This window comes from Oratosquilla oratoria, chromosome 43 (assembly GCF_046742065.1).
Source record: "Oratosquilla oratoria isolate Oo_2021 chromosome 43, ASM4674206v1, whole genome shotgun sequence".
NCBI classification, from domain to species: domain Eukaryota; kingdom Metazoa; phylum Arthropoda; class Malacostraca; order Stomatopoda; family Squillidae; genus Oratosquilla; species Oratosquilla oratoria.
Window position 1 is genome coordinate 34,615,715 of NC_134819.1, and position 10,422 is coordinate 34,626,136.

Genomic DNA, 10,422 nt, shown 5'->3' on the forward strand with positions numbered 1-10,422 from the left:
TGCAGCACCAATAATGGATTCATAATTGAGTGCACATATAAAAAATCCATTAGACATGGACACATTACGAACCTAACCTTTTAACGAATCTTTATGTGTGCATATGAAATGGATTCGTTGTCTGTGCGTCCAAATGTGGATTCATAATTGGTGTTGCACATTTTATGGATATTCATAATTGTGCAAATTCGCAGAATGTGCGTTACATAGGCAACCTAGGCCTATAGTATATTGCCTGAGGTGGACTAGGGTTTATCGTGTGCTCAGAACGTCCCTAAGTTGCTCTTCAGAATCGTGAACTAGACCATGAGATGAGGAAAAAAAAGTTCGAGTAGACTTTTGCTACTCCGGCAATAAATGAGAAAATCATGTTTTTTTTTTAGTCTTACATCCAAAAGACAAATTACAAATGGTGATGAAAATGGGAAGTCCGACCATAGTATAGTTACAGTAGTGAAGAAAGTGGGTGATGAAATTGTGGCTGAAATTGGCATGCAGTGTTGCATAAGCGAAAAATTCAACTAAATTCATAAAAGACATCACAAAGACGAGAATATACAACCAAACACCGGGCACCAAAGCCGGTGTTCATCGTATTCCGTGCTCGGGATGTGATAAAGTTTACATCAGAGAAACATCACGCGACCTGAATACACGAATACGTGAACACCGTTACGACGTCAGGCAAGATGTCACCACCAATGCATGAGTGACACATAGAAACAGGGAAAACCATCTTATGGACTGGAGGAATGCAGAGCTGCTGATACGAGAACCAGACAAGATCCGCTGGAAGTGTTTAGAGGCAGCGATCTTTCAGGGAACGAACACTATTGAACAAAATAGGGGCATGTTCAACATCTCACCCCACATAATTCCCCTAATACCCATGGCCAGAAAAAAAGAAAAAAAGAAAAAATTAAACCACCCTTTGTGAACATTTTGCCCCCTGGACGTTTGGGCCAACATTCTCAACCTTTCCAGTGTTCAGCCCCCCCTTCTCCTCCTCCTCCTCCTCTTCCTCCTCCTCCTCTTCCTTCCCCCCTACGTCTTTTCTCTCCCCGTTCCCTCCTTTCCCTTATTTAATCTCAAGCATATGTATCTCAACTTGTACTTGAAAAAGCTGTAATAAGCGAAACGTCGTACAAATAAAGGCTCCGTCCTCATACGGTGTTTAACTCGTCAGTCTTGTCGGCAACTGCTACTTTCATGAATAAATTTATAATCTTGAAATATAAAATTGACGAGGAAGACATTCATTGTGCCATGAATGGATCAATTTGGACTAATGGTATAACCAGTATAAATTCACACACACACACACACACACACACACACACACACACACACACACACACACACACACACACACATATATATATATATATATATATATAGATATATGTGTGTGTGTGTATATATATATATACATACACACACACACACACACACACACACACACTTTCAACGAACGGACGGCTTGAAGAACGTTCTGAAGAAAAGTGCCGATTGTGGATCCCAACGCAAAGAGAAGTGCCTTTTTGTATTTACAGGGTGGGGGGAAATTGCTCGTGGGGTAGTGGGAAAGTAAGGAAAGAGGAGAAGGGGAGGGATTGCTGGGGAAATGGAAGGAAATGAGGAAGTAGAGGACTTGGCCCAAGCAGACCGCCTAAAATTAAAAAAACGACCGCAAGCCCAACTGGAAGACGACGAAATGTCTAATAAGAATGTAAAGATTAGAAGTATAGATAGGAACAATACAGTAGAAAGTGATGAGAATATTTTCAAGGGATTTAAAGAGGGTGGGGGGACACAACCCCCCCCCCCCCCGACTGACAAGACTAGAGGAGAAGGTTGATAAGGTGATCGAGGACTTGGAGAGTAGGTTAGGTCATATGAACACCATTTTACAAAGTGTTGAAAGATTGGAAGAACTAGAAAAGGCGAATAAAAACTTAACTGATGAAATAGAAGACCTAAAAAGACAGTTAAGAGATGTAAAGGTGGAGAATGAGGAATTGAAGAAGAATAGTAAAGAAAACAGAGAGACAATAGCTAAAGAAGCTAAGAATTGGAAAACAACCCAAGAAGGAAATAAGGTTTCATTCACTGACATAGTCAAACAGCAATTGAAAGAACATACTGAAGACTCAGTTATTAAAGTGATGAGACAAAAGGAGAATATAGTAAGAGATTTAGCAGACAAGAAGAAATGTATAATTATATTAGGAATGGAAGAGAAACACAACCCAGATAGAACCACAAGTATAAAAGAGGAAAATGAAAAAGTAAGCCAATTACTAGAATCAGTTCAGGAAGATGAACCAGAAATTATGAAACAAATCGAAGAGAAATTTAGACTCGAAAAGTATAGCACAGACAAGACCAGACCAATTAAGATTAAATTCAAGTCACAAACAACGGCAGAGAATATCTTATCCAAAACAGGGAAACTAGCAACAAGTGAACAATATAAAAAGATATGGATAAAAAAGGAAATGAATAAAGAGGAAAGAGAGGAAGAAAAGCAGAAAAGACTGGAAGCTAAGGCAAAAAACGAGAACAGAACGGAGTCAGAGAAAGAGAGATTCTATTGGAGAGTAATGAACATGAAACTAAGGAAGTTCGACATACAAAAGAAAAACATAAGGGAAACAGAGAACACAATGGAAGTGGCAGAAAACTAAGAGTGTCTTACACAAATATAGATGGATTAATAACAGGATTGAATGAGCTGAATGATTATTTGAAGGAAAAAGAACCGGACATAATGGGAATTGTAGAAACAAAATTAAAAGGCCCACTACCACCCAACAGTGTAGGACATGATGCATACAATTATTGGATTAGAAACAGAGAGAAAAAGCAAGGGGGTGGAGTTATGTTCCTGACTAAGAAGGATATAAACGTGAAAGGTGTCATATATGGAAAGAATACAGTAGAGATGATTATGATAGAAGTGGAAGACAGAGATAAGAAGAGCAGAGAGTTTGTGATAAATTATGTGCCTCCAAAAACAGCCTCATGGGAGGAGAGTGAACATAAAAGTATGTTAGAGGACACAAAGATAACATTAAATAAGATAATGGAAGATGGAGGAAGAATAGTTATGATGGGCGACTTTAATTGCAAAGAAATCTGCTGGGAAGAAATGACAGTAAAGGGTGGAGACGACTCATGGGGAAACACTCTACTTGAGATGATTATTGACCACACAATGACACAATGGATACAGGAGAACACTGGGTATAGAAATGAAGAAGAACCATCGAGACTAGACTTATTAATTACATCTGAACCTAGAATAGTGGACAAGATTGAATATAAAACACCAATAGGTAAAAGTGACCACATATTGATTGAACTGGAACTTAATGAAGAAAAATATATGAAAAGAAATGAACAATATAGAAAAGGAAGAATGATGTATGAAAAAACAAACTTTGATAAAATAAGAGAATTCTTTCAACAAGAAAACTGGGAAGAAATATACAAAGAAGAAACATCAGTGCAAGAGAAATGGAATATTTTGACAAAAATTTACAAAAAAGGAGTGGAAAAGTATGTCCCAAGACAAAAACAAGAAAAAGAATATGTAAAATGCTGGTACAACAAAAGTTGTAGGGAGTTAAAAGACAAAAGAGACAAAGCCTGGACCAGATGGAAAGAAGACAGAAGACCTGAAAAATGGAAAATATATACCGGTTATAGAAATGAATATGTACAAACGTGCAGAGAGGAAAAGAGAAAATATGAAAAAGACGTCATAGAAAAATGTAAAGATCAACCAAAACTATTCTACAGATTTGTAAACAATAAACTGAAAAACAAACAGGACTTGGAAAAATTAAGACAAGGGGGAGTTGAATACACTGAGGAAATGGAAATGGCGGAAATTATGAACAAACATTTTAAATCAGTGTTTACAAGGGAGAACATACAACCTGAAGAGATTGAATGGAAAGAGAAAGTCCCCCCTATAGAAGAAATAGAAGTATCAAAGAATGAAATATTGATACACTTGAGTAATCTTGATGTCAGAAAATCGCATGGACCAGATGAAATAGCAAACTGGATTCTGAAAGAATGCAGGAATGAACTGGCAGACAAAATACATAGCATAATAAGCAGTTCCTTGAAAGAAGGAAAAGTTCCAGAAGATTGGAAAAAAGCAAATATAATACCTATATATAAAGGAGGAAATAAAGAAGAACCTACCAACTATAGACCAGTCTCTCTAACAAGTACAATAGCAAAAATTTGTGAAAGAATTATCAAAAGTAGATGGGTAAAATACTTGGAAAAAAACAACGTACTAAATCCAAGGCAATTTGGATTCAGACAAGGACGATCATGCGTCACCAATTTAATATGTTTCTATTCAAGGCTAATAGATATAATACAAGAAAGAGATGGATGGGCTGATTGTGCATTTCTAGACCTAAAAAAAGCTTTTGACAAAGTACCACATAAGAAGTTGCTTAAGAAACTAGAATCTGAAGGAGGAATACAAGGTAAATTACTAAATTGGATGGAAGACTTTTTGCAAGAAAGAAAAATGAGAGTAGTGATAAGAAACCAGCACTCAAAATGGAATGAAGTAATAAGCGGTGTCCCGCAGGGAACAGTTCTGGCCCCAATAATGTTTGCTATATATATTAATGATATGGATGAAGGAATTGAAAGCTATATGAGCTTCTTTGCAGACGATGCAAAACTACTGAAAAGAGTGAAAACTGAAGAAGATTGTGAATCACTACAGAGAGATCTAAATAAAGTATAGGAATGGAGTAGGAAGTGGGAGATGGAGCTCAATACAAAAAAGTGTAGTATAATGGAATTTGGAAAAAGCATATTTTCTCTTTTCCTCTCTCCACACTTGCACATATTCATTTCTATAACAAGTATATATTTTCCATTTTTCTGGTCTTTGTATTTTCTTCCATTTGGTCCAAGCTTTATCTCTTTTGTCTTTTAACTCCCTTCAACTTTCACTGTACCAGCACTTTACATATTCTTTTTCTTGTTTTTGTCTTGGGACATACTTCTCCACCCCTTTTTATACATTTTTGTCAAAATATTCCATTTCTCTTCCACTGGTGTTTCTTCTTTGTATATTCTTTCCCAGTTTTCTTTTTGAAAGAATTCTCTTATTTGATCAAAATTTGTTTTTTCATACATCATTCTTCCTTTTCTATATTGTTCATTTCTTTTCGTGTATTTCTCCTCATTTAGTTCCAATTCAACCAATATGTGGTCACTTTTACTTATTGGTGTTTTATATTCAATCTTTTCCACTATTCTAGGTTCTGATGTGATTATTAGGTCTAGTCTCGATGGTTCTTCTTCCTTTCTATACCTAATGTTCTCCTGTATCCACTGTGTCATTGTATGGTCAATAATCATCTCAAGTAGAACATTTCCCCATGAGTCGTCTCCACCCTTTACTGTCATCTCTTCCCAGCAGACTTCTTTGCAATTAAAGTCGCCCATCATAACTATTCTTCCTCCATCTTCCATTATCTTATTTAATGTTATCCTTGTGTCTACTAACATACTTTTATGTTCACTCTCTTCCCACGAGGCTGTTTTTGGAGGCACATAATTTATCACAAACTCTCTGCTCTTCTTATCTCTGTCTTCCACTTCGATCATAATCATCTCTACTGTATTCTTTCCATATGTGACACACCTCACGTTTATATCCTTCTTAGTCAGGAACATAACTCCACCCCCTTGTTTTATCTCTCTGTTTCTAATCCAGTGATTATATGCATCATGTTCTACACTGTTGGGTGGTAGTGGACCTTTTAATTTCGTTTCTACAATTCCCCTTATGTCCGGTTCTTTTTCCTTCAGATAATCATTCAGCTCATTCAATCCTGTTATTAATCCATCTATTTTTGTGTAAGACACTTTTAGTTTTCTGCCATTTCCATTGTATTCTCTGTTTCCCTTTTGTTTTTCTCTAGTATGTCGCATTTCCTTACTTTCATATTCACTACTCTTCAATAGAATTTCTCTTTTTCTGACTCTGTTCTGTTTTCGTTTTTTCCTTAACTTCTTGTCTTTTCATTTTTTCCTCCTCTCTTTCCTCTCTATTCATTTCTCTTTTTATCCATACCTTTTTATATTGTTCACTGTTTGCTAGTTTCCCTGTTTTTGCTAAGATATTCTCTGCCGTTGTTTGTGACCTGAATTTAATCTTAATTGGTCTGGTCTTATCTGTACTATATTTTTCGAGTCTATACATCTCTTCAATTTGTTTCATTATTTCAGGTTCATCTTCCTGATCTAATTCTAGTAAACTGCTTACTTTTTCTTTTTCCTCTTTGATTTTTGTGGTTCTATTTAGGTTATATATCTCTTCCATTCCTAATATAATTATACATTTCTTTTTATCTACTAAGTCTCTTACTATATTTTCCTTCTGTCTCATCACTTTAATAACTGAGTCTTCAGTTTGTTCTTTCATTTGCTGTTTTATTATGTCAGTAAATGCAACTTTACTGTTTTCTTGGATTTTTGTCCAACCCTGTGCTTCCTTTGCTATGGCCTCTTTATTGTCTTTATCATTTCTCTTTAATTCCTCATTCTCCTCTTTTACTTCTTTTAACTGTCTTTTTATTTTTTCTATTTCTTTAGTTAAGTTTTTGTTCACCTTATCTAGTTCTTCCAATTTTTTAACTCTCTTGGCAATCTTTGCTATGTTACCGAACCTACTTTCCCAATGTTCGGTCATTTTTTAAAGTTTTTCCTCTAGTCTGCTCTTATCTATATTTCTAATCTTTACATTTTTTGTTAATCCCTTCTTCTCCAAAATCCTCAGTCCTTCGTTTGTTTACAAGACGCCTGGCCTACTGGACCAAGTCCTCCCCATCCTCATTTCCTTCCATTTCCCTCAGCAATCCCTCCCCTTCTCCTTTTTTCTCACCTTCCCACTACACCACGAGTTTTCCCCTTCCATGTAAATACAATAAGGTACTTCCTTGACGTTGAGATCCACGTAAAATTTGATTTTTCTTCGGAACTCCAATCTTCGCCGTCCATCCGACGAAAGTGTGTGTGTGTGTGTGTGTGTGTGTGTGTGTGTGTGTGTGTGTGTGTGTGTGTGTGTGTGCGTGTGTGTGTGTGTGTGTGTGTGTGTGTGTGTGTGTGTGTGTGTGTGTGTGTGTGTGTGTGTGTGCACGCGCGCGCGTGTTTACGTAATTGTAATTTACGGGATAAGAACTGTGTTTGTGGAGTACTGTTTCTATGCTTCCATCAGGTAAATTCAGTTTTGAATTCACTACTGTTGTCTGACTATGCAGTTTCTTCCATATCATTCCACACATGTATGCGTGTGCGCGCATGCATATATATATATATATATATATATATATATATATATATATATATATATGTATGTATGTATGTATGTATGTATGTATGTATATATATATATATATATATATACATATATATATATATATACATATATATATATACATAAAGCCAATTTACCTAACTGTATTATACAGGAAAGGTTAGGTCGTTAGGTCCCGTCTCCTTCTCTCCAATGTTATCATACCTAGCCTCAAATTGAAGGTGTGTGTGTGTGTGTGTGCGTGTGCGTGTGTGTGTCACATAAAACATGCTACACGGAAACGCACACACACAAACACATGCACACACACACACACACACGACTCTATGGCGCAGTGGTAGCATTCGCAGTCGCCATTACGGTGGTCCAGTTTCGAATCCCGCCCAGGGCTGAAATAATTTCAGTATCGCTGCGCTGCAGGTTGTTACTCCAAGTCTCGTGGGCGGGGAGTTGGGGGAGTGTGTGAGTGTAAGGTCACAGCATTATCCATAGATCGATCATATATGAGCTGTGAGCTCTTCCGAAATGGAAATAGCTGTCGATGACAAGTCCAACACGTGATCCAAGACCATGATGAATCACACACAAACACGCAAGCTGACGTTTCTTTGTCAAGTTTACTTGGAGACCATGGCTTACATGTTTACACTTCTGTCTACTCAAGACTTCCGTGGCTCGGGAAGCCTGATGAAAAATTCAGATAAAATGTCGACAAAAATTCAATTGATCTTTGCGGCTCCAGACAACTCCATGGGTTCGAACCAGGGCCCAGCCGACGCGCTCCTCGCTCGAGACTTCCTGGCAATGGTCAAATTACCTCTTCGTACGGATGGAACCATTCCTGTGCCTGTGTCAGTAAAATTTGGCAACCGAGACTCGTCCCCTTTGACTCTTCAGTGCCATCCCCTCCCCCTCACCCTCACCCTCCTCCTCAGAACCTCCCCCACCACTTTAATAAATCTATTCTGGTGACGCCCCTGCCCAGTACTGTGGGTTCAGGTTGGAGAGCAGGAGACAGGGCCCCACGAGTGTTATTTCTTTCCTGTATACTACGAGAGCTCCTGGCAGCCACTACGGTGGTCCGGGTTCGAATCCCGCCCAGGGCAGGTATATTTTCAGTACCGCTGCGCTGTGAGTCGTTACTCCAACTCGTGGGCGGGTAGTTGGGGGTATATGTGCGCGTAATTTCACAGCATTACCCGTAGCGTAGATCGATCATATACGATCTCTGAGCTCACTTCCGGGAGGCGGAAATAGCTGTCGATCACGAGTCTAACACATGATCCAAGACAATGGTGAATCTCAAACACATATACTCACTCACGCACACGCGCACACACACATTTATTCACGCGCGCGCGCACACATACATATGCACACACACACACACACATGCACACACACACAGACACACACGCACACAGTCAGAGACACACACGCACGCACATACAGACACACACGCACGCACACTCACAGACACAAATTCTCACACTCACACACATTACCTCTTTCCCCTGCCATCCTCTACTTTAGGGGCAGAAGGTCCTTGGGTCTCAATATCCGCCAAGAATTCAATTTCATTTGATGCTTCGCCTTCTTTTCTCGCGTCATCTTTGGTTTTGGCGTCACTGGGAGAGACGAAAATGACCTATGGCGCCAACACCAACGGCCTGCCTCCTTGACTTGGCCCGGTCGATGGCGCAGATGACATGGGCGTAGAACAGTGGTTCCTAACTGATGTGCCGCGGCATCAAAGGGTACCGTGAGATCAACTGAGAGTGCCGCCAAAATTCAGGGCAAAAATTAGTCACAATTATATTTTTGTATTGTCATCCATTTTGTTCATTAAAGCAGCATCAGTGTAAGGATGAGTATTTTCATATTACCCAGGGACAAAATTTTGTTACACTGATGTTGAATCAACAAAATACTGACAAACTAGAATTTAGATTTTCTAATAAGTGTGCCGGGGATTTCTGAAAGGGTTGGCAAGGGTGCCTCAAGCCAGAAAAGGTTAGGAACCACTGGCGTAAAATTTATCTTTCGTCTGGGAATGCGTCTCGTAAATAAGAGATTTATGGACACAAGCGGCAGAAGTCATCGTCAACAGACAGACACCTCCTTAAAGTGGGAGGTAGTTCTCGCTAGCATGCTACTTGCTTTTGCTACTTCCTCTGAGTAGAAACGACTTCGGTTACGATTTTTTTTTTTCGAATTTCCAAGTGTCAAATTACTCTTGCGTCACATAGTGAGAAGCTGAACGACGAACTAAGAAAATTTCCTATACGAATGTCAGACACATCGTTGAGATGTTCTTACAAAAGTGTAGAATATTTTAACCAAGTTCGTTTCTACTCAAACAAATATCAAAAGCATGTAGCATGCTAGTCTAATGTGCCGCCACCATAAGACTGGCTAAAGTTGCTCACAAGAATAACACAGAATGTATTGGTCTTGTAACCTTGTGGTGGATTACTCTGGGGGTCAACAGTAGTTTATTATAATCTTTTTCTATTAAGGGAACGATTAAAGTTGACTTCCACCCCGACACTGAAATATAACAAATCCTAGGAAAAGGAGTCCCATTAGCAACCAACGAACAGACAATCTTCTGGTGTTAACACAAGAACATCTCCACCCTTCCTTGCTCTCTAACGTCGCCGTGATAGCCACTAGCCGTCGCATCATGTGACTTCTCGGGCGGCGAAGGTTACCTCCACCCCCCCGGCAGGTATCCTGTACCTACTATCTATTTCATTCTGAAGTCCTCATGGTCTCTTTGCCTCATCACCCTTATAAGAAGACACCAAGATCTCGAGGCGAGACTCAAGGATTGGACATTTGGAGTAGGAGGACCAGCTGGTGGTCCCCGGGATCTACTCCTACCTGGGAGTTGCTAAAAGTGAGGGAGTAACTGAGACTGAGAGCATATCCATTCATATTTTTCTCTCTCGCTAACTAACAATGGCTTTACTCTTCCGACTAACAATTACAATTCCTACAGCGATGGGACGGGATGGTGAGGGTAGGTGCTCTCTCTAAGTCTTTAATCACAA